The 20,305-nt window shown below is 47.6% G+C and overlaps 1 protein-coding gene across 2 annotated transcripts in view; it reads left to right on the forward strand.

Annotated features, from left to right (window-relative positions):
* The window catches only part of STUM (stum, mechanosensory transduction mediator homolog), a 79,924-nt gene that overhangs the window by 34,167 nt on the left and 25,452 nt on the right, over positions 1-20,305 (forward strand). The gene's annotated exons all lie outside the window — the stretch shown is intronic.

Here is a 20,305-nt window from a genome sequence, read left to right on the forward strand (position 1 = left end):
AAGAAACTAGCAAGTGGTACAAAGTGCAGCCCCAGAGGTAGTCTCTCTAGAGAATGATCCAGGGGGAGGCTAATTTTCTGGAAAGGCTTTCTCAGGTCCTAGGAGAGGGTCTGCAGCCAAAACCCGAGTCCAATCCCTCCCTCCTGTTCTCTTGATGGAGTGAAGGGTCTCCAGTCCTCCAGCCTCTCATTCCCCTTTCCTGGTAGCCACTGGGTTTCTGAAAACAGGCCCAGTTGGTGTTTAGCTAGCTTTTGCTGTATAAGAAACCTCCCCTAGATGTAGTGGCTTAAAACAGCAGCCTGTGGGATGTGATGTGGGCTGGGTTCAGGAGGGCTGCATGGCTGGAGCCTCCTCCATGTGCTCACATCCCCCAACAGATGGGCTGGGCCTGTTCATGTGGTGCCTGGACAGAGCTGTACGAGAGCAAGTGCAGGCGCCTGTGGTTCTTGCTCTCGGCTCACAACTGGTATGATGCCACTTCTAGCACATGTATCGGCCCGTGAAAGTCACAAGGCCAGTCTGGATTCAAAGGGTGGGGAAACAGGTTCTTTTCATGGGAGGAGTTGCAAAGCACATTGCAAAAGACATGGGTTCAGAGAGAATTGGGGCCCCTCCACTGCTGAGGTGTCTCTGAGATTCCACTGAAATCTCATTTGCATTTTCAACGCCCTGGCTCCTGCCTTCTGCAGCTGACTACAGTTGGTTGTGTGTGTGTTAGTTGCTCCCAGTCGTGTCTGATTCTTTGTGACTCCATGGACTATAGCCCACTGGGCTCCTCTGTCCAAGGAATTCTCCAGGCAAGAACGCTGGAATGAGTTGCCATTCCCTTTGCCAGGGGATCTTCCCAACCCAGGGATCAAACCTAGGTCACCTGCATTGCAGACAGATTCTTTACTATCTGAGCCACCAGGGAAGCTCGTCTACAGTTGGTTAATGCACCTTTACTCTAGGTCCTGTCTGTTAAAAGAGGATAAAGATGTGGATTGTTGTGGGAATCGGGTGAGGTAATACAGTAAAATGTTAATCTCTAATGCATGCTTGATACATTATAGATCCATCATCAGAGCCATAGTAATGAATGTTGGAGGGCTGGGAAGGGATCTGTCTTTAGACGTCAAGCACACATGTCTGGCCGAAAGGAAAGTAGAGGCAGTTCTCTCTTCTTCCCCCTCCATGCTTATTAGTGTGTCCTTGTCCACCTGGAGTGGTCCTCAGGGAGCCCCTCCTCACTGGCCCCTTCCTCTGTCTTTCCCCGTGGCCTTGTGGTCACCATAGTCCTCCTCTCTGTCTCTGACTCAGCCTGGCATCCCTCAATGGGAGGTGGGACAAGAGACATTAGTTCTGTGTCCAGGAGGCACAGAAGTCAGATGGCCCTGCTACAGGGCCAATGAGCCTTTCTCGTCCTAGGCTGCTGCCTCCAGTTGTGTGGGTCAAAGGTGATACCACACGTGGTTGGCAGCTCTGTGCTTTGATAATAACATGTTTTGTTGGCCAGCCACAGAGCACAGTTTAAGACAAAGGAATGTAGACCTCCGCTCCTTGATGGAAGAATGTCAAAGAATTTGGGGCTACCTTTTGAAATCACACCTTCATTTCAAAACAGATGGTCCAGTCTGTCATTTCTCTGCTGGATTTTGTAACACATTTCTCCTCTGTTAGTGAACATCATGGACAATTTACCAGCCCCATATTACCCCTTTTTCACTCTCTGCCCCCAAACTAAGATTTTCACTCAGGAATCCACATCCCAATGCAATCTGGGCATTATAAAGAAAGCTGACCCTACTTTTGGCTCCAGGGGCGAGCCCAATTGCTTAAGACAGCAAGTACCTTCTGCCAAATCGTTGGTTCAAAGGCAGGCATGTGACAGCCCACTCTGGGTTAATCTCAGGACTCTTGATTGGAATAGTAGGATGGAAATGTTCTGTCTTCTCTGGACAAGTGCTATGTGGACGTGAAAACCGGAACTGCTACGATCATTTTGTCACCATGAGAGAAGTAGGTCTTGTGATAAAGCTGATGCCATGGAAGACAGAGAGGTGGAAGACATTGGGTCTGTGTTGAACCATTGAGTCACGGAATCAAACTAATCCTGAATTCTTATTAATAATAATACAGTAAACAGTGGTTAAGGACTTAGTGTGTTCCAGGCACTTTAAATGCATAATTTCTATTAAGCCTTACAAAGAGCCTGCATAAGGGTATTATTATAACTCCTACCTTACAGATGAAGAAATAGGTCAACAAATTTTTGATGAGGAGACAGGCCTCTGGAGGCAGAGTAATTTGCCCACGTCCCCACAGCCAGTAAATGATAATCAGGAATTGCGCTCAGCAGTCTGACCCTCGAGCCCACTTTTTCTAACCACTGCCCACACTGCGTTTCTGAACTTTTCCAATTTATGTGAGCCAATGACTCCCTTTGTCATTTGAGCCTATTGAGTTGCTTACTTCCGAAATGAAGAACCGCAGCAGACACCCTCTCTCTGCAGGTGTGGCGTGCTTCCATGACATGAGCTGCAACATCAGCCCTGCGTGGAGAGAGCCAACCTGAGCCCAGCCCCAGGAGCTCCAGTAGGAAGCTGTCCCTGGCACGAAGCACACACTGGGGCCACTCCACGAGGCCTGGCTCCAGGAAGGAGCAGGTGTGTCTGACTGCCGGGCCTATGGGGAGGCCCCAGCCAGACAGGGAGCACCTGAGCACCAACCCCAAACAGGCCTCCTGCTGCCCTCCCTCCTCCTCCCTGGCCCTCTGGGAGGCTGGGGCACCAGCTCAGCCACCTCCTTTTCCACTGTTACTGTCGTGTGACTGCTGAAGCCACCATGGCTTCTCCAGGTCTCTTGGGACTAGAGTCCTTTCCTGGCTTCCAAACAGGAACCCTCAGCTTCCTCCTTCTCCTCCCACCTCCAACAAGTGAGCCCGACCCTCCCATCTAAGAATCCGGCTTTGCCAGCTTCACTGGGAAAGATGCTCTACTGGGGGCTGCATTCCAGAGATGTTCCTGGATGTTCAGGGACTTTTGTTGCAGCCCAGGTGTTGTCACACAGCATCATTTCTTTTCTGTGTTAGGTGTCTGCATGTCATCTGTCCTCTGGTTTGATTGACTGCAATGTGATTTTCTCTGTCACCAATCATGTCAGCGAAGGGAATATGTGAGGTCTGGATGCTTGCTGTTCAAAAGCCAATAAACAGGCCAGGTTGGTGGAAAGGAAAGTTCACTTTACTTCAGATGCCGGCAACTGAGTTGGGGGTAGAGAATGGTGGACATCTGCCCGAAGGCCGATTCTCCCTGCACACCACACTCCCACCACCTGCCACAGCAACCAGCGGGGCAAGAGCTTTTGTAGACAGAAGTGGAGGGGGAGACTACATGCAGAAACAATACAGTCATCTCTGACCATCATCTTCAAGTTGGTCATCAGTGGTCTGACCAGTGTCATCTTGATTATTTTAGATACAGTTAATCTTCAGTTCTAGGGCCCGTTTGTTCCCATTTCTCTGAGGCCAATTCTCAGAATTGTGGCAGCTTATGTCATGAGTACAGTCTGGTCATCATGTAGTTAACTTCTCCTGGTGTTTTAGTATCTGTAAGACAGCTCACAGGATATGGCTCAGAATATTAGCTATAGCCCTTGAGAACTGAAGGCCCTTGACTGTGCTTAATGACTACATTTTTATTATTATTTAGTCTCCTTTGACTGTTTTCTTTGTTCCGTATTTCTCACTTCTCGGTTAAACTTGTTCTTTGATTTAAGTGTTCCTCAGGCAAAAGGCAGGTAGATGATATGGAGGGATTGCAAGGACCATAGAGTCCTGCTCCGTTTCAGTAAGATGCTGTTTGGTGGGCCACAGAATCGGATCTTAACAGGTGCCTGAAACTTTTCCTAACTGAAAAAAGGATTTGTTTTTAATTATTTATTTTGGCTGTGCTAGATTTTCATTGCTGTGTGTAGGCTCTTCTCTAGTTGCAGCAACCAGAGGCTACTCTTCATTGAAGTGCTCCGACTTCTCATTGCAGTGACTTCTCTTGTTTCAGAGCACAGACTCTAGGCATGTGGGCTTCAGTAGCGATAGCACACGGGCTCAGCAGTTGTGGAATCTTCCCGTACCAGGAATCCAACCTGGGTCCCCTGCATTGGCAGGTGGCTTCTTATTCACTGAGCCACCAAGGAAGTTCCAAGAGAATTTGGTTTTGAAAATAGAGAAAAAGTTACCTCAAATTCTTCCATGGGCTTTCTTGGTGGCCCAGATGGTAAAGAATCCACCTGCAATGTGGAAGACCTGGGTTCAATCTCTGGGTTGGAAAGATCCCCTGGAGGAGGGCATGGCAACCCACTCCAGTAGTCTTGCCTGGAAAATCCCCATGGACAGAGGAGCCTAGTGGGCTACAGTCCATGGGGTCTCAAAGAGTCAGACACAGCTGAGCAACTAAGCGCAATTCTGCCACAGCAAAACAATTCCCATCTGCTTAATACACTCCAATCCTTGTCCACAGATGTGAATATTTTTAAATAGTCCGCTGTACAGTATACATACTATTTTTGTAGTTTCACTTAAAGCACTTGTCTGGCTTGCTGCAGAGTCATCATAATTGTAATTTTACTGGCCGCAGAGTACTATGACATATGGATGCATACAGAGCCTCCGTCTCCATGAGGCTGACATAGTGAACTTAGAAGTTATAATAAATCGTGTTTTAAGGTGGAATGAAGAGTAGTACCATTGGCTACAAGCCACTAGGAGAGCAGGATTCATTTAGATTTTCAGCTTCATTCATGTTCAAGAATAACTCTTTGTTCGTCAGGATTCTGCTCTGGCATCACCTCCTGGGGAAGATTCTCTGGGTCTCCCTACTTGGGGTGAAGGTTCTCCCCTTGCTCCCATGAGGGCTCCCTGTGTCCCGTGTACTTTACATGCTCGAATTCAGTCCTCATGTCCCTGTGAGGCAGTCTACTATTGCTACCTTAGCTTCACAGATGGGGAAACTGAAGCCTAAAGAGGTTCAGTCACTTGTCAGGATCTCATGGCTTCTTTGGGGGGCGGGGGTGGGGGTTGCAGCCATTCTGGCTTCAGAGTCCCTTTTATAATGTGGGGTCCCCTCCCTTGGCCCTATCCCCCAGGACTGACCTCACGGATTGTTCATGGCTTCTGTCTCTCGCCACCTTGTGAGATTCTTCAGGGCTGGGACACTCCTGTTTGTTTGGTGCACCTGGTTTTAGCCCAGTTCTTGGCACCCAGCAGGTGCTTCATAAATGCTGCCTGAATACGTGGAGGCAATGAGTGGATGAGATGAATCGGTGTGATTTTAAGGAAGGGGCAACTTTGCACCCAGGAATGCATACTTCCAGGCCTGGGTGTTCTGATGGGGGCTGTTCCGCCACCACCTGTGGTGCACAGGTCGGGGGTCCCCAAGGCCTCTGCTGCCGAGGGCTTCAGGCAGGGTGCCAGGCCGAGGTGCCCTCCCTCCTGCCCCGTCTGGGGGGCCACCACTCGGGGCACCTGGGTCAGCTCCCCCAGCATCCCAGCGATGAGCGCCCTCGGGTGCTGGCACACCTGGCCTCCCACTCACTTGGGTGCCACAGGTTCAGGGCAGCCTCATCCTCTCACTTGTCTCAGTGAAGAGAGAGTGACTCCAATTCAAGAATCTCAGTGCAAGCAGATGGCAGCCGCTACAAAGATGTTACTTGTCATTTGGGTGATCGAATGAGGGTCAGTCGCGAGCCCAGAGGCCTTGCCCGTGTGGGTGAGACGCCCACTGGGTTCAGGGGTGGATGCTGGGCTCTAGTTCCCGAGTCTGTTGCTGCAGCAGTGTCCCCAGAGCAGCGCCTCGGGTTTCACCTCATTGCGGGTTCTCACTGCAGTGATCTCAGAAGGGCTCCCCGGAAGCTCTGACCTTGGGCAGAGCCCCTCTCTGTTTTTAATCTCAGTGTCTACCCATCCATGGAAATTGCATCTTGTCAGGTTGCGAATTCTGAAGAGATGGAAGCGGTGTTGTCTCCTCCAGCAAATGTCACTGCTGCTGCCCTTGTCCGTCTGTCCACCTGACTGACCACCCTGAACGCCGGACCTGCTGGAAGGCAGGAGGGACGAAACTTGGTCCCCTGGGGCCTCTGTGCCAGCTTGGGCTCCTTGCCCTGGTCAGTACACAGCCGCCTTCCTGGTCCCATCCCCACTTCCTCGGTTTATCCTCTGCCATTTAAGGCAGAATCTGTTGTGACAGGGCTCAAAACTGAGGAACTGAGAAATTGCATGTGTTTATATTTCTGTTCGTAGAAGGCAATGGCACCCCACTCCAGTACTCTTGCCTGGAAAATCCCATGGACGGAGGAGCCTGGTGGGTTGCAGTCCATGGGGCCACTAAGAGTCGGACACGACTGAGCGACTTCACTTTCACTTTTCACTTTCATGCATTGGAGAAGGAAATGGCAACCCACTCCAGTGTTCTTGCCTGGAGAATCCCAGGGACGGGGGAGCCTGGTGAGCTGCGGTCTATGGGGTCGCACAGAGTTGGACACAACTGAAGCGACTTAGTAGCAGCAGCAGCAGCAGCATATTTCTGCTTAGGCTGAAGATCTGCCCCAGGCTTTCCTGGGGCCCCCGAGAGTCCAAGGGGTCCAGTTCAGTCCTGCAGCTTGTCCAGGTCTGGGAGTGTGTTTTGGAGCTGAGAGCAGAGGAGGTTTGCTAACAAGCACAGGGAGGCTGATGCAGTGCCCATTGCCATTAAATTATCAGTTGCAGTCAACCTGCCCCCTCACCCCCATCAGCCTGATGTCACAGTGGCCGCAGTAAGAGGGACAGAGGAGGGAGCTGGTCTTGTTTTCTCTGTCCTCAAAGGAAGGACGACAGATTTATTCGTGGTAGCCATGGGGTCTTCCTGTTCTCCTTCCTTGAAACCATGGAGCTGTTTCCATTGGAAAATCTAAGGCCCCACAGTGGCTGTAGTCTCGAACCAGGACTGTTACCTGCGGAGGTCTCACTTGTAAACCCCCTTATCCACCCGAAGGCTTCTTCCTGGCTGCCTTTCCTGGAGCTCCTCAACCCTTGAATCCCTCAGTGACTCCTCAGAGTTTGCCTGAGGCCCAGGGAGGAGTACAGAGTGGGTGTCCTAGTCCTTTCTGACTAGGGAGAGGGGAGAGGAGAGGGGCACCGGGTGTGGGGTAGCATTTGGGGCTGAGGGCAAAGTGGTTCTGGGTACCTCACACCTTCTCTTTACTGGGGGGACAGAAAGCTCACCTGTCCACCCTTCATTATTTTTCTTCCTTGAAATTGATGCTCAGAAAGGTTTAAGTTGTAATAAACTCACTTTCCCATCTCTAATTGGTCAGAGATGGATAGAATGTCTGCTCAGAGCTGCTGACAACAGGAGCACCCCTCGCCCCCCCCACCCCGTTACTGCACTGAAATGATGAGCTTCCAACTTATAAGCCACCTTCTGATGAACTGCTGCCACCTCATTAGGGGTCTTTGTGCTGTCTGGAATGGTGAGAACAATTCATAAAGCCTTTTGCCACAAGTCCAGGATCGATGGGGCAAAGACACTGGCAGATTTTTTTAATGTATTTTTATTTCTGTTGTATTGAGATATAACTGACATACAGTACTGTGTAATGATTTGACTTACACACATCATGAAATGAACATCCATCCTCTCATAAAGAAACAAAATTAAAGAAATAGGAAAAAAATTTCCTTTGTGATGAGAACGCTTAGGATTTATTCTCTCAACAACTTTCATATACAACATGTTGTTGTTGTTTAGTCGCTACGTTGTGTCCAACTCTGCAATCCCATGGACTGCAGCCCACCAGGCTCCTCTGTCCATGGGATTTTCCAGGCAAGAATACTGGAGTGGGTTGCCATTTCCTTCTCTAGGGGATCTTCCTGACCTGGAGATGAAACCTGCTTCTCCTGCATCTCCTGCATTGGCAGGTGGATTTTTTACCACTGAGCCACATGGGAAGCCCCATATATAACATCAGTTCAGTTCAGTTCAGCCGCTCAGTCGTGTCCGACTCTTTGTGACCCCATGAATCACAGCATGTCAGGCCTCCCTGTCCATCACCATCTCCTGGAGTTCACTCAAACTCACATCCATCAAGTCGGTGATGGCATCCAGCCATCTCATCCTCTGTCGTCCCCTTCTCCTCCTGACCCCAATCCCTCCCAACATCAGAGTTTTTCCAATGAGTCAACTCTTCACATGAGGTGGCCAAAGTACTGGAGTTTCAGCTTTAGCATCATTCCTTCCAAAGAAATCCCAGGGCTGATCTCCTTCAGAATGGACTGGTTGGATCTCCTTGCAGTCCAAGGGACTCTCAAGAGTCTCCAACACCACAGTTCAAAAGCATCCATTCTTCGGCGCTCAGCTTTCTTTATAGACCGACTCTCACATCCATACATGACTACCGGAAAAACCATAGCCTTGACTAGATGGACCTTTTTTGGCAAAATAATGTCTCTGCTTTTCAATATGCTCTCTAGGTTGGTCATAACTTTCCTTCCAAGGAGTAAGCGTCTTTTAATTTCATGGCTGCAGTCACCATCTGCAGTGATTTTGGAGCCCCAAAAATAAAGTCTGCCACTGTTTCCACTGTTTCCCCATCTATTTCCCATAAAGTGATGGGATCAGATGCCATGATCTTCGTTTTCTGAATGTTGAGCTTTAAGCCAACTTTTTCATTCTCCTCTTTCACTTTCATCAAGAGGCTTTTTAGTTCCTCTTCACTTTCTGCCATAAGGGTGGTGTCATCTGCATATCTGAGGTTATTGATATTTCTCCCAGCAATCTTGATTCCAGCTTGCGCTTCTTCCAACCCAGCATTTCTCATGATGTACTCTGCATATAAGTTAAATAAGCATAGAGCAGGGTTAATTATATTTATCACATTGTACATTGCATCCCTACTACTTATAACTGACTGGAATTTGGTACCTTTTGACTACCTTCATGCAGTTCCACCTTCTCCCACCCTGTCTCTGTAACCACAAATCCCGTCTCTTTTTCTGTGAATGTGTTTGTTTTTGAAGTATAATTGACCTATAACACTATGTTAGTTCCTGTTACACAACATAGTGATTTGATATTTCTTACATTTCAAAATGATCATGGTAAGTCTAGTTACCATCTGTTGCCATATAAAGATATTATATAATTACTGGTTGTATTACCTACAATGTACATTTCATACCAATGACTCACTTATTTTGCAACTGGAAGTTTGTACCTCTTAATGTCCCTCACTTATTTCTCTCCTCCCGCTCTGGCAACCACCAGTTTGTTCTCTGTATTTTTGTCTCTGTCTCTGTTTTATTATGTTTGTTCATTTGTTTTGTTTTTTATATTCTACATATAAGTGAAATCACTCAGCATTTGGCTTTCTCTGACTTATTTTACTTAGCATTAATACCTTCTAGGTTTATTCATTTTGATACAAATGGCAAGATTGCATTCTCTTTTTATAGCTGAGTAGTATTCAATTTATCCATTCCTCATCCATTCATCTATTGGTGGACACCTAGGTTGCTTCTTTACCTTGGCTATTGTAAATAATGCTGCAATGAACATAGACTATATCTTTTCTAATTAGTGTTTTCATTTTCTTCAGATAAATACTCGTAAGTAGAAAATATGGTAGTTTTATTTTTAAGTTTTTGAGGATCTTCCATACTGTCTTTCACAGTGGCTGTATCAATTTGCATTCTCACAAAGAGTTCATGGGCGTTTCCTTTTCTCCACATCCTCACCAGCACTTGCTTTTTTTTTTTTTTTTTTTCTGATGATAGCCATTCTGACAGGTTTGAGGTGATATCTCATTGTGGTTTTGATTTGCATTTCCCTGATGGTTAGTGATGTTGAGCATCTTTCCATGTGCCTGTTGGCCATCTGTATATCTTCTTTGGAATTCAATCTGTCCAGGAATTTCCCAGGTAAGAATACTAAAGTGGGTTGCCATTTCCTGACCCAGGGATCGAACCCACATCTCCTGCATTGGCAGGTGGGTTCTTTATCACTGAGCCACCAGGGAAGCCCTACTTTGAAACTATCTTGATTCTGTCTTCCTAGGGCTTTTGTCCAGTTTCCAGTTGAAATGATTGCATAATGATGAAAACTTGATGACTAGACTGGCTGAATTAGAATCTCAGTGTTGTTTGACCCAGGAAGATGTATTTTTTAGTACAATTTCCATTGCTTCTTATGCCACCCCCCATCAGGTTTGAGAAATGGAATCTTATAGAACTGAGTTTGACCCTGAACGTGATCTCCCATTTATCTCACTCTGGCTCTGACTTGGACACAGTTAGCAGTGGGATGTGTTCTGTAAGGTGTGGCTTGTCCTGTCATTAGGCTGTGAAGTCCAGACCAAGGCTTCTCTTACATTTCCTTCTTGAGACTCACACTCCTAGAGGAGTGATGGAGGGCATCCAGGTGTGAGTCTCAGCCACTGATGAGCGGCACATCTTAATGACCACAGAGGCAGCTGCAGGTGATGCCTGGAATCCAACTGGACTGCCTGGCCTTCGTCCCAGGGGAGCACATTTTCTCTGGAGCAGCTGCTTCAGAGGAAAGCTCTACCCTTCTCCCTGTTGTGACCCTCCCCATCCCCCCCTCCCCTGCCTTAAGCTCAGAACCTTCCACTACTCCCTTGTGAGTCAAGAGAAAACCTGAGCCGGAAGGGGCTCGAGAAGGATGATTTCAGCCCTCAGGCTCTGTCCTGATGGGAGACTGCCAGCTCGCGTGTTGCCCTGCTTCTCCTCCTCCTGTCCCCACCACCTCCTCAGGACCCTTTGGGACATCCAGGATGGAAGTGAAAGAGTCCTTCCCCTCCCACTGCCCGTTCCTAGAGCCTCAGCCCTAGCTCCTTGGGGAAGCCAGTGACCTCAGCAGAGCCCTGGTGGCCAGAGGGGGCTGTGACTGCAAAGCCCTCTGGCGTCTTTGCTGTAAGCCTCTGTGGGGTGGGGCCAGGGTCCTCCTCAGGCTTCCCCTGCCCATCTCTCTCCCTTGGGGTCATAGGGACACAGAATGCATATGTCTGCACCTAGGTCCCAGGTGTCTTTCAGCACACTGATTATGGTAGTTGACAGTTCAGTTCATTACCATCATTTTGTGCCAGTTAGTGTTTGGCTGAACCTTGTTGCTGTTTAATCAGTCAATCACGTCTAACTCTTTGTGACCTCATGGACTATAGCCAGCCAGGCTCCTCTGTTCTACGGGATTCTGCAGGCAAGAATACTAGAGTGGGTTGTCATTTCCTTCTCCTGGGAATCTTCCCAACCCATGAATCGAACCTGCATCACCTACATTACACGTGGGTTCTTTACCACTGACCCACCAGGGAAGCCCTGATTGGACCTTGGCCCCCGCCAGAAACATTGTGGCCAGGCCCCTGCCTCTCCTGTGGAGGACAGCTTCCCTGACTCAGCTCTAAGTCTTGTGGGGGATGCTATGGGACAGAGTAAAAGGCAAGAATTGTGGGCTAATTTCCTACAAGGTTGTGTGGTTTTCTGGTTCTCTATCTGAGAGGCCAATCTCTCCACCTATCAGAGAAGGATTCTCAAGCCTGATTGTGTGTTAGAATCAGTTGGGGGAATGTTTCTTTTCTGTTTTCAAACAAGCAGTCCTTGGACCCATCCCTGTGCCTCTGGTGGCCTGGAGGTACCCTGCAACCTGCATTAGTATAAACCTCAGTTCAGTTCAGTTCAGTCACTCAGTTGTGTCTGAACCTTTGCGACCCCATGGACTGCAGCATGCCAGGCTTCCCTGTCCAACACCAACTCCCAGAGCTTGCTCAAACTCATGACCATAGAGTCAATGATGCCATCCAACCATCTCATCCTCTGTCGTCCCCTGCTCCTCTTGCCTTCAATCTTTCCCAGCATCAAGGTCTTTTCCAATGAGTCAGTTCTTCGCGTCATGTGGGCCAAGTGTTTGAGTTTCAGCTTCAGCATCAGTCCTTCCAATGAATATTCAGGACTGATATCCTTTAGGATGGACTGGTTTGATCTCCTTGCAGTCCAAGGGACTCTCAACAGTCTTTTCCAACACCACAGTTCAAAAGCATCAATTCTTCGGGACTCAGCTTTCTTTATAGTCCAACTCTCACATCCATACATGACTACCGGAAAAACCATAGCTTTGACTAGATGGACTTTTGTTGACAAAGTAATGTCTCTGCTTGTTAATATGCTGTCTAGGTTGGTCATAGCTTTTCTTCCCAGGAGTAAACATCTTTTAATTTCATGGCTGCAGTCAACATCTGCAGTGGTTTTGGAGCCCCCCAAAATAAAATCTGTCACTGTTTCCATTGTTTCCCCATCTATTTGCCATGAAGATGGGACTGGATGCCATGATCTTAGTTTTTTGAATGTTGAGTTTTAAGCCAACTTTTTCACTCTCCTCTTTCACTTTCATCAAGAGGCTCTTTAATTTTTCTTCGCTTTCTGCCATAAGGGTGGTGTCATCTGCGTATCTGAGATTATTGATATTTCTCCTGGCAATCTTGATTCCAACTTTTGCTTCATCCAGCCCAGCATTTTGCATGATGTACTCTGCAATTGAAGTTAAATAAGCAGGATGACAATATACAGCCTTGACATACTCCTTTCCCAATTTGGAAATAAATTTCCTAGTTTGAAATACATAAACCTCAGTTGGAGAATTCTAATGTGCAAACCAGTTTGGAAAATCTGCAGTAGATCCCCCTACCCCTCACCTTCTCGAGAACCTTGCTACCCGCATCCTCTGGTCTGGTTATATCCTCATCCTCTCCCTCCCTGCTGGCTTCTCCTCAGCAACCAAACAAGCTTGAGTTTCTCCCAAGGAGAGAGGGGTCCTCTCCCATGTGCTCGAATCCTCACCTCTTTCTCTCCCTGAAACTCTGATATCCTGCTCCCTGCTCTCAGCCCCTCAGCTTCTCAGACTCTCCCCGAGGCCACTGGTAACTTAATTCGTCCCAGGGCCTGCCTGTCCCCACTCCATCTCTGCAGCAGGTGACCCTGTCCACCAGCTCCTCTTCCCTGAGACTCCTCTGTGTCTGGGACACACGCTCTCACCTCTCTCTGATTGGCCCCCCTCTGTCCCCTTTGTGGCCTTGATGTCCCCTGGGTCTTCCCTTGAATTCCACCCCCTCCTGGGTGACCTTATTCACTTTGACGACTTCTGCTACCTGCAGGCGACCCTCCTGAGCCTGTCTCCAGCTCGGCTCTGCTCAGCCCATGAGTACCACCCTCACTGGGGTCCCCACCTGGTCTGTGGCTCCACATTCACCACATAGTGTGGGAAACCAGATACCCAGAGCCAACTGTGCCCCCTTCTCTCTTCTCTGAAATGAACAGGCCCCTCAATCTCCAGGACACCCCGCCCCTCCTCCTGGGGTTCCTTCTCTCCCCTGCACCCACTACCATGCTTCCCTGCCTGCCTCATCTCATCTCACCTCCCAGATTCTGCCTTATCCCTTGTGCCCTGTCCTCCCCTTGGGAGTCACAACCCTGACCTGTGATTCCCCACTGAAACCAGCCTTCCCAGGGGCTGCCTGGTTGCCTGGAAGAGGAAGCCAGGCCCCATAACAAGGCCCTCAGGGCCCCCCCTAGTCTGACAGCTGCCCACCTCCAGCCCCGTTTTTCATCCCTGCCCCGCACGCGGCACCCTCAAGGTCCCCTGCCACCCTCTGGGCTTCTGGACGGACATTCTAGGTTGTCTTGGGGATGTTCTTCACCCCCTCCCCTTGACTATTTCCCATTGGCTTTCTATACCTTTCCCCTCATCACATTTGTTTCTGTGAAGTCTTTCCTGATAAACCAAACTTGATTCGTCACTGTTCTTTCTGGAACCCAGTATCCCCACCAGAGCATGAGCTCCCCACAAGGGACCCAGCCAAGTCTCCACCACCAGCCTGCACTCTCTGTTTCAGGGCCTGGCACTGGCTCAGGGTTGGTGCTCATGGAATAACTGGTTGGACTGGTAGGACTAACTGGTTGCTGTTGGGAGTGGGGGCTCTTTCTTTAGCAAGTAAGACTCATTTAAAATAATACCTCTTCATATGCAACTGGAGAAGGAAATGGCAACCCACTCCAGTGTTCTTGCCTGCAGAATCCCAGGGACGGCGGAGCCTGGTGAGCTGCTGTCTATGGGGTCGCACAGAGTCAGACACGACTGAAGCGACTTAGCAGCAGCAGCAGCAGCAGTGCTAAAATCATTTTTTAAATTTCCTGTTGAGTAGATTAAAACGATGTCTGTATATTATAAATCCATTCACTTGATGCTTACCTTCGATAGCATGTGCGGGCATGTGTGCCAAGTCGCTTCAGTTGTGTCCAACTTTGCAACACTATGGACTGTAACCCACCAGGCTCCTCTGTCCATGGGATTCTCCAGGCAAGAATATGGCAGTGGGTTGTCAAGCCCTCCTCCGGGGGATCTTCCCAGCCCAGGGATCCAACCCACATCTCTTGTCTCCTACACTGGCAGGTGGATTCTTTACCACTAGTGCCACCTGGGAAACCCTTCTGTGGCATATATTACCTCATATGGCAAAAGGGATGACATCACTGACTTGGTGGACGTGAGTCTGAGCAAACTCCAGGAGATGATGAAGGACAGGGCAGCCTGGTGCGCTGGCAGCCCATGGGGGTCGCAAAGTGTTGGACATGACTGAGTGACTGAACAAAAACAACAAATGGCTAAAGGGACCTATCACCACTGTTTCCTAGTAAATGAAATTATTTATCCAAATTAACAACTAATTTGTAATTTATCCAGATTGATGCAACTGCAGGTAATATATGTACCTATTGTACAGGTTGGTATGTGACTAATGTGCTTTTATTTTTATACATGTCTTAGTTTGTCAATGTGGGTAAAAGAATAGTGCCCGAAAGTCCCTCCCACACCACACGCATGTTGTCAGCCCAGCTTCCCCAGCAGGTAAGCCTTCCTCTTTGCTGATGTTTCCTGTCCCCAGAGCAGCAGGCTGGCTAGGTCTCCCTGCCTCCCTGGCAAGCAACTAGATGCATGAAGAGGCTCACTGGCCTCTAATCAGTTTGGTAATTCTGGTGATATGCTGTTTTTGGGCAGAGGATGGGTTAGTTAACTAAGAATCTCTGAGTTCAGGGGTTTCCTTATGCTCAAATTTTTCATATCAGCTACATGTTAGCCTGAGCCATATGAAATTGCTGTTATTCAGCTACTCTGACCTACCAAGATGGCGATTTCTTATGGTTCAGTCTAGTAAGAACTTGTTCCCATTTCCTAGGCAGGATGACCATGGCGAGGCCACAGCTACAAAGAGACAGGGGGTCACAGAACCTCAGCCAGATCCCACTGAGTCAGGACACTGTTGGCCAGAGTCAGGGCACCGTCTGTGTCCGTGAAGGACATTGGCCTGGGCAGGGGTGGGGGAATGTGGAAAGGTTCAAGAATATTTTGAAAATCATTAAGGATGAAGTTTCTTTCCTTTTTCCCTCCAATTCTTTTTATTGTAGTAAACTACACAGAATGTGACATTTGTCGTCTTATCCGTTCTTAAGTGCACAATTCATGGGCATGAAGCACATTCAAATTGCTGTGCACCCATCACCACCATCTGTCTCCAGAACTCTTTCATCTTACAATACTGAGGCTGTACACATTAAACAATAGCTCCTCGTAACCTCCTCCCCCCAGACCTTGGCAACCAGCATCCTATTTCCTATTCCTATGATTCTGACTACTCTAGGTAACTCATGTAAGTGAAATAATACATTTGGTTTTTTGTAACTGGCTTATTTCACTTAACGTAATGTCATCAGGGCTCATCTGTGTTGTAGCACGTGTCAGAATTTCCTCGCTTTTTAAGGATGTATACTATTCCATGATATGTACAGATCCTATTTTGCTTGTCCATTCATCCATCTATAGACACTTGGGTTGCCTCCATGTTTCAGCTATTGTGAATAATACTGCAATGAACATAGGCATACTAATATCTCTTTGAGACCTTACTTTCAATTCTTTTGGGTATATACCCAGAAGTAGAATTCCTGGATTATATGGCAACTCTATTTTTAATTTTATTGAGGAAGGGCCATACTGTTTTCCTTAATTTTTAATGTAAGGCTGAAACACCCTAGACTGAAAAGAGCTCAGGTTTCCGCTCTGGACAAATCTGGGTTTAAATCTGGGCTCTAGTCTGTGGACAAGTCATTTAGCCTCTTTGATCTTTGGTCTCCCCATCTGTAAAGTGGGGATAATGATAACCATCATGAACTGTCATAAGAATTAGAGGCAGTGTGAGTAGGAGAGGGTGGTCAGATCAGATCAGATCAGATCAGTCACTCAGTCGTGTCTGACTCTGCAACCCCATGAATCGCAGCATGCCAGGCCTCCCTGTCCATCACCAACTCCCGGAGTTCACTCAGACTCATGTCCATCGAGTCAGTGATGCCATCCAGCCATCTCATCCTCTGTCGTCCCCTTCTCCTCTTGCCCCCAATCCCTCCCAACATTAGAGTCTTTTCCAATGAGTCAACTCTTCGCATGAGGTGGCCAAAGTACTGGAGTTTCAGCTTTAGCATCATTCCTTCCAAAGAAATCCCAGGGCTGATCTCCTTGCAGTCCAAGGGACTCTCAAGAGTCTTCTCCAACACCACAGTTCAAAAGCATCAATTCTTCGGTGCTCAGCCTTCTTCACAGTCCAACTCTCACATCCATACATGACCACAGGAAAAACCATAGCCTTGACTAGACGAACCTTTGTTGGCAAAGTAATGTCTCTGCTTTTGAATATGCTGTCTAGGTTGGTCATAACTTTCTTTCCAAGGAGTAAGCGTCTTTTAATTTCATGGCTGCAGTCACCATCTGTAGTGATTTTGGAGCCCAGAAAAATAAAGTCTGACACTGTTTCCACTGTTTCCCCATCTATTTCCCATGAAGTGATGGGACCAGATGCCATGATCTTCGTTTTCTGAATGTTGAGCTTTAAGCCAACTTTTTCACTCTCCACTTTCACTTTCATCAAGAGGCTTTTGAGTTCCTCTTCACTTTCTGCCATAAGTTTGGTGTCATCTGCATATCTGAGGTTATTGATATTTCTCTCGGCAGTCTTGATTCCAGCTTGTGCTTCTTCCAGCCCAGCGTTTCTCATGATGTACTCTGCATATAAGTTAAATAAACAGGGTGACAATATACAGCTTTGATGAACTCCTTTTCCTATTTGGTACCAGTCTGTTGTTTCATGTCCAGTTCTAACTGTTGCTTCCTGACCTGCATACAAATTTCTCAAGAGGCAGATCAGGTGGTCTGGTATTCCCATCTCTTTCAGAATTTTCCACAGTTTATTGTGATCCACACAGTCAAAGGCTTTGGCATAGTCAATAAAGCAGAAATAGATGTTTTTCTGGAACTCTCTTGCTTTTTCCATGATCCAGCAGATGTTGGCAATTTGATCTCTGGTTCCTCTGCCTTTTCTAAAACCAGCTTGAACATCAGGAAGTTCATGGTTCACATATTGCTGAAGCCTGGCTTGGAGAATTTTGAGCATTACTTTACTAGTGTGTGAGATGAGTGCAATTGTGCAGTAGTTTGAGCATTCTTTGGCATTGCCTTTCTTTGGGATTGGAATGAAAACTGACCTTTTCCAGTCCTGTGGCCACTGCTGAGTTTTCCAAATTTGCTGGCATATTGAGTGCAGCACTTTCACAGCATCATCTTTCAGGATTTGGAAGAGCTCAACTGGAATTCCATCACCTCCACTAGCTTTGTTCGTAGTGATGCTTTCTAAGGCCCACTTGACTTCACATTCCACGATGTCTAGCTCTAGGTCAGTGATCACACCATCGTGATTATCTTGGTCGTGAAGATCTTTTTTGTACAGTTCTTCTGTGTATTCTTGCCATCTCTTCTTAATATCTTCTGTTTCTGTTAGGACCATACCATTTCTGTCCTTTATCGAGCTCATCTTTGCATGAAATGTTCCTTTGGTATCTCTGATTTTCTTGAAGAGATCTCTAGTCTTTCCCATTCTGTTGTTTTCCTCTATTTCTTTGCACTGATCACTGAAGAAGGCTTTCTTATCTCTTCTTGCTATTCTTTGGAACTCTGCATTCAGATGTTTGTATCTTTCCTTTTCTCCTTTGCTTTTCGCTTCTCTTCTTTTCACAGCTATTTGTAAGGCCTCCCCAGACAGCCATTTTGCTTTTTTGCATTTCTTTTCCATGGGGATGGTCCCTGGAGAGGGTGGTAGTGTGTTGTAATGCACTATAGGGGTGCGGTAAGTGGCACCTGTGTTAATTTTACTTAGTATTTCCCCTACATGCTCCTGTTCATCTTCTACCATCTTTCCGCTTTGGCTGTGTTTTTTAAATGGTATCATCTAGTGTTTATCTCATGCCTCACAGCATGATACATAAGCAGAGGCAGTGGATGGTGACATATACATTCTAATGGTCCCTATGTCCTATTTCCTTCCATGTCTGCTACTAAGCCCTGAATTCATGTCCCTATCATTTTTCAGTTCTCCTTTCTCCAAGTTTGTCTTTCTCATCAGACAGTGGTGGGGTCAATGCCTACCCATGCGTGAGAACTTGGACAAGATACTTAATCCTCTTTTTAAAATTAATTAATTAATTTATTTTTGGCTGTGCTGGGTCTCTCTGAGATACTTAATTCTTGACTCTGAGTGTATGTGTGCACTTTAAAATGTAGGTTTTGTTATTATTAATAGTGAGCTATGGTGAGGCCAACAGATCAGGAAATGACAGCCATTGAAAAGGTAGTTTGTTACTCGCAGTTCCTAAGAGGAGAGGGCATACCACACTTTGGAGGTGCACATGTGGAAGGATCAGGGTCCATTAGGAGGCAGAGGAAGTTAGGGGGAGACATGGGTGGGAGCCTTTGCTGTGATTTCCATGGGAAGGAATGTCAAGACAGGTCAAGCAGGCTTAGGATGGGCTAGTGCTCCCCAGGGTGTCAGGACTGCCTGAGCTGTCTGGTGCCTGGCTCTGAGTGATTAGGGCAGAAGAGAGTGACCCAGAGGGTGAGAGTCTATAAAAGAGCAGTCTGGGTGTGCATTCTCGATTGTTTGTCTTGCATAAGAAAGTCATTTGCTATCCCTAGGAATTGGCTAGCCCTGGGAGGGGGATCTCTACAGAGTCAGCAAGTCTCCAGATACCAAAGCATCAGAAACACCAGGTTAATGCAATATGTAAGATAGTATGATAGACAGAATGATGCCCACCCCCAGAGATGTCCATATCCTGATCCCAGAACCTGCAAAGATGCTACCTTACATAAAAAGGAAGGACTTTTCAGATGTGACTAATTTAAGGATCTTAAAAATATGGGGCTTACCCTGGATTATCCAGTGGGCCCAGGATAATCAGAAGGGTCCCTATAAGAGGGAGACAGGGGGATCATAGTCAGAGGGAGAGGATGTAAGGATGGAAGCTGAGGTCTGAGAGGAGAGAAGATGTTCAGCTCCTGGCTTTGATGACGAAGGAAGGGGCCATCAGCCAAGGAATGTGGGCAACCTTGAGAAACTGGAAAAGGCAAGGAAACCATTGTCCCCCAGAGCCTCCAGAAAGGAGCCAGCCCCAAGGATCCATTTCAGACTTCTGACCTCCAGCACTGGAGGAAGGGCCATACTGTTTTCCTTAATTGTTGCTTTAATTGTGTTGCTTTAAGTCACTAAGTTTGCAGTAACTTGTTACAGCAGCCATAGGGAACTTACACAGATAGGAGGAACGCCAACTAACTTGCAGGGTTGTTATGGGGCTCAGAGCCTGTGTAGAGAAGAGCCTGGCTTGAGAAAAGTGTCAATAAAAATGTAGTGATATTATTAATACCTGCAGGGCTCTGGGAAGTTTGGGATGAAGTAAGGACCACAGACACACCCACCACGTTGCTTTGTGCCTTGTGGCTGCTCAGAAAATCTCGGGCTCTCTGTCCCTCCTCTTACAGGTCTGGGGTGTCTGGGAGAGCCCCTTGAAGGAAGGGTTCTGGGAGATGCACCCTGGCCTGAGCTTACTCCCCTCTGCAGGCACCGTGGTCAGTGTGTGTGCTGGGGGTCATTTCCTGAATTTACCCTCTGGGTGGCTTCCCTGTCCCTTCAACGACTCCAGCTCCTACCTCTGAACTCTTAGGCCCTAAGGAGCTTTGCCACACGAGGTTGGCGTCCTTTCTACCTGCTGCCTGTTGTCCTTTCAAGTGGCTGCATTATTGCTCCTTAATGGCAGGAATGGATTGTTAGGTGACATCTGTGTTCCCCTGAGGCCTCAGGACTGTGCTGGGTCCTTGGCCGCCCAGGGCTGTGCCTCCTCCAGGCTGGTACATTG

This window comes from Bos indicus, chromosome 16 (genome assembly GCF_029378745.1).
Source record: "Bos indicus isolate NIAB-ARS_2022 breed Sahiwal x Tharparkar chromosome 16, NIAB-ARS_B.indTharparkar_mat_pri_1.0, whole genome shotgun sequence".
Classification (NCBI taxonomy): domain Eukaryota; kingdom Metazoa; phylum Chordata; class Mammalia; order Artiodactyla; family Bovidae; genus Bos; species Bos indicus.